Source organism: Lithobates pipiens, unplaced genomic scaffold, assembly GCF_037356315.1.
Source record: "Lithobates pipiens isolate NorthernLeopardFrog02 unplaced genomic scaffold, aLitPip1_a1.2 Scaffold_13, whole genome shotgun sequence".
Lineage (NCBI taxonomy): Eukaryota > Metazoa > Chordata > Amphibia > Anura > Ranidae > Lithobates > Lithobates pipiens.
Genome location: NW_027507718.1, coordinates 251,479,578 through 251,484,489, shown reverse-complemented (window position 1 = coordinate 251,484,489; position 4,912 = coordinate 251,479,578). Strand labels below are relative to the sequence as shown.

The 4,912-nt window shown below is 43.3% G+C and overlaps 1 pseudogene; it reads left to right on the top strand.

Annotated features, from left to right (window-relative positions):
- Positions 1–3,259: 3,259 nt before the first annotated feature.
- On the top strand, positions 3,260–3,368 carry LOC143979987 (U2 spliceosomal RNA; annotated as a pseudogene).
- The last annotated feature ends 1,544 nt before the right edge of the window (positions 3,369–4,912 follow it).

The following is a 4,912-nucleotide window of genomic DNA, read 5'->3' as shown; positions in this document are numbered from 1 at the left end:
CACACAGGGATGGATGGATGGATGGACACACACACACACAGGGATGGATGGATGGATGGACACACACACACACAGGGATGGATGGATGGATGGACACACACACACACAGGGATGGACGGACACACAGGGATGGACGGACACACAGGGACGGACACACACACAGGGATGGACAGGCATGTCTCACCCTCGGCTTATACACGAGTCAATAAGTTTGCCAGTTTTTTTGGGGGTAAATTGGGGGCCTCGGCTTATATTCGGGTCGGCCTATACTCGAGTATATACGGTAACAATATTTTTTACTTTCTGCTTTAAAGCGGTTGTTTGCCTGCAAAAAAAAAAAAATTGTAAGGCAAAGACACAATGAGCTAGTATGCACCGCATAGCTCATTATGAAATACTTACCTTAAGCGCCAGCATTGCCTCCCTGTCACCGCTGAGTGAGCTGACATGTTCCTTCTGCGTTTCTTCTGGTTTCGCGGCTCCAGCCACTCATAGCGCCGGAGCCGCAATGACACAATGTCCACCAAGGAGCTCTGATTTTCCAGCAGCATCCGCCGGACCTTCAGAGCGCATGCGCTGCTGACTTCAGCGGCTGCATGCAAGGTGAATCTCTCCTAAACCGTACAGGTTTAGGAGATATTCATTTTACCTACAGTTACGACTTATTATAGGCTTACCTGTAGGTAAAAATGTGAAAGTGGGGTATACAAACGCTTTAAAAGATATCCAATAAAAAATCTATTTAGGCCAATATTTATTCTGCTACATATTTTTGTTAAAAAAATCCCAATAAGTCTATATTGATTGGTTTGTGCAAAAGATAAAGCACCTTCAAACTATGAAATATATTTATGGAATTTGTATTTTTTTATTTTTTATTTTACTAACCGCAGATCAGCTCCCGCTGTGTCTAATAAGAGCGGGAGATAGTAGCCAGCAGCGCACATGCATGCCCCAGACCCGGAAGTGCAGGATCACCTACTAGGTCTTGTTACCGTATATGTACAGTATATGGTCGGCAAGCGGTTATTGTATAAGCTACACTAAAGCAGTGGGCTACAGTATATATAAAGTATGAAAGCAGATTTTGTGAAGTGCAATGTGTATTCGTTGCTGGTATAGTTGTCGAATGTCTAAAGAAATTGGAAAGTATAATATGAAGATCACTATAAAAAAAAGGAAATGGAAAGGAAAGGGTAGAATCCATGCTTCGTTGTAGTTCGGGACACATTTACTTTTGCAAAAACATGCAAGTGCCACATTTGTAAAGCTGTGATTCAGTAAACTGGTATCTTAAATTAAGTGATTCAACTGTATGATTTTCTCAGCTTGTCACTGCTTGAAAAAACGAAGGCGTGCTAATAATGAGTCAACTGCATTGAAAAGCACCGATCAAATAACATAAAAATTCTTTAAGGAACTTGTACGTATATTGTATGAGGACTAGAGTCTAGAATAGATAATATTTTTGAAATCATTTTGCACTTCAGTAACAAAGGTGTGATGCAACGCAGTGAATGAATCACCAGGTGAAAGAATTGATTCATTTGAATCTTTAGCCAAATACCTCCACTGTACCTATGGAGGGGACCATGAATGTTACTCTAGGGTAGGACTACAAACATGTCCTTCTCTCTTCATCTCCATTGCATGGGGGTAAGGGTTTAGCAGTTTACTGAAGAGAGCTTGAAAGGAAGATAATCTTGTTTCATACATCAGTTCAATTCACAGAAGTTACAAGAAAACTGCATTTCTGGCAAGTTTGGTACTTGCTGAAAAATGTCTTAGTATAAAAAATATATACTAATGCAGCCATCGGATCTAAGGACTGGTATACAGTAAAATCTCAGATTGTGAGTAACAAGGTTTATAAACATTTTGCAATACACGCTGTTTTTCTTTGTTTAAATCCTGACTCGATTTGCAAGCGTTGTCTCACAAAACTAGTAGGGTTCAAGCTTCTGGAGTGTGCTGTACCACATGTGGTCAGAGGTGCAGGGTACCGGTGATGCTCTCAGAAACTCGGAGTCACTCAACTCCATTTCTGAGTGTCTCTGAGCATCTCAGAGTGTCTCCTGTGCCCCCCCACCCCTGGCCACATGCAGTACTGCATACACTAGCAGTGACACTGGAACAAATTATCTTCGTTTCCATTGATTCCTATGGGTAAACCAGCTTTGATATTCGAGTTTGGATTTCAAGCATTCTTCTGGAACAGATTATGCACGTAATACAAGGTACTACTGTACTACAATGGGATTTAAATGTTATGTTCTGGGGTTTAAATATATTTTATGTAAAAAATGTAAAGGTAACACTTCTCTTTTTAAATCACCCAACACTATTTGTCATTTGGAAGTTCATATCGCCTAACATGTCAATGTACTATTGCAACATGCATTGCATACCTTCTAGCTGGGTCTTATAGCTAAATTATTAAAGCATATTTAAACACAGAAAATATGTATTATATTGCAGCTTACAAGTTCTTCATTAGTCACAATTTTTCAGGCATCTTTTTTTACCTAGCGCGGACCATATGTATGCACTTATTAACTCCTTCACTTCCCGTACCTCATGACAAGGCCATAGATCCCTCTGACATGGTTTCAGATCAGGTTGCTATTGGATAAGGTGCAGGGACATTCAGTCAGGGGAGGCAGATCAAGCTTGGAGGGTCGAAGCTCCGCAGCCTGGGGTCACAGAGACCCCAAATTTGGGGGGAGGGGTAGGTAACTGAGATCCTACCCCACCACCGGTCAATATTTGGGGCTCCTGCCACCTATTGTTCTGGATATACGGGGCTTCTTGTGCAGCCTATCATAAGCTACATACAGAGTGGCCAGTTAAATACAAGCTGGCACACTCTGTTTGCAGCAGACTGAGAGGATGAGCTTACAGTGCCTCTGACTTCTTGTCAGAGGCACTGAGCTCAATGGATAGCTTGGAGCCTTGGACCAATGGTAAAGCATCATTGGAACAAGCTTTCCAATAAAAATGCTTCAGTGTAGGCTCTCCTCTCACTGCAGTGTCATAGAAGGGGGCATGTGTCTAAAAGACACATGCTCCCTTCCAGCCCAGCCCTCTAAACTAGAAGGAAAAAGCGTGAGTTTATGGGTATAAGATTTACCCATAATCCAATGTTTTTCTCACACAGTTAAGAGGTAGAATAAGAATCTGTTGCCTGCTGAAAAGGTACTGTTATAACATATAGCATAATAATATGTGGTTTAGTTTGATTAAAACATAATAATTTATTATCGTTTTCCTCTGCCTTTTGGCTAAGATCAAGTGTAGTATCTGTTCTTATCAGTTGCCAAAGGAGGTGCTGTTCCATCCCTATAGAAAGTGTTTGGTCAGCACTCTCCAATGGCATAGTTTGCACCTGGAAGGACGGTTTCGGTAGGGGTCACGTCGTGCCGCCCGACAGTAAACTGGGGGCTGATGCATGATCGAGTCTGAGCCGTCTGGAAGGGTGCTCCTGGTGAGGATGGGTGCTGCTATTGGTCTGACCCAGAGGGTGGAGTACCTGGCCTTCTGGTCTGGATTGTTGTAGTTATAGCCCCGGACAGTTTTTCAGGAGGAAACACTGGCTCCTCTTTCTAGGTGGGGGAGGAGGAGCGGTTAGTACTCCCTGAATGTAATTAGGTAGGAGTGATGGGAGCAACGGTGGAGCCAGATGGCAAAGGGCTCTCACCAAGCTTCCTGAACTTCATGCCTTCCTGCCTGGGGTGGGGGCTGCTGTGGTCCGGACCGTTGGTCAGAGCGGTCTTGAAAGCCTTTGGAGTATGTGCCCCTGGAGTGGCAGTCCAGGGGTGCCTAAAGATCACTGTGAGTGAGGGTCACATTGATTTTGGGCACCACGGTCACTGCACCATAGCACACTTTTTTAGCACCTGCCTCTTGGGATGGGCCTTTTGGCTGGGAGCAGAGGAATTTTTTATTCCTGGCCGGAGGGCCTGGTGATTGTTTAACGCAATGGCCACTCTTTCACTCTCCTCTCCACTATGCCTTCCCCACTTTATTTATTTATTTCTAGTGTCTGTCACGTCTTTGTTTTGTCACTTTGCACGTTTGATGAGTAGAGTCACAGGTCCCAGGGCCTGTCCTGAAAGTCTGGGGAGGGGGTGGACATGGCATTCTGGCTTAGTTCGCCCTCTCTCTTAGGGTTGGGGTCTCCCTTTGGGGGAGCCTCACCTAGTATTTGGGTGGGTCTGGGTCTGCCTGGTTTCGGCCAGAAGGACCAAGTTTTAAGTGTCCTTGTCCCTGTCTGGAGCCTAACACCCTGGGGAATTCAGGGCAAGGCCCTCTGATTTTAGAGGGCTTGTGTACCTGTCTGCACTTTTTTGTGTCACTATGTGTGTGTGCATTTTTCGGTTTTAGTTTTTAGTTTTTGAGTGAGTTTTGCACGCCACAGGCTTTCAAAAAATTTTTTATTATGTATCTATTTACTGTGAAATTACAGGTTTGAAGTTATCACTTCAAACTTCAGTAATTTGTCCATTAAGCTACCTGTTTGAGTACAGTTTTTCAAAAAATATAGTAAATGACCCTAAAAACAATATACAGTAAAACCTTGGTTGGTTTGAGAGTAAATTTTTTACAAATGTTGACTTGATAAACAAGCGATGTCTTGATATACAAGTAGCGTCATATCACAACTGAGTATAAAAGAGAAGAGAGACGCTTCTAAGCGTAGCAATATGGTTACATTTAATGAAGGTACAACATTTAGCAACTCACATGGTTGATGATTAAAAGAGGCATATCTAAGTATGCAGGCATTCGGGGGTAAAGCTGTCCACATAGTTCATTCTCCGCACCACCATTATTGTCACCCCTTTCACTCTGCGCTCCACAAGCGCTTCAAGCCTCGCTTTCAGATAGCTCTATTGCAGAGTAGTCTTCCCAG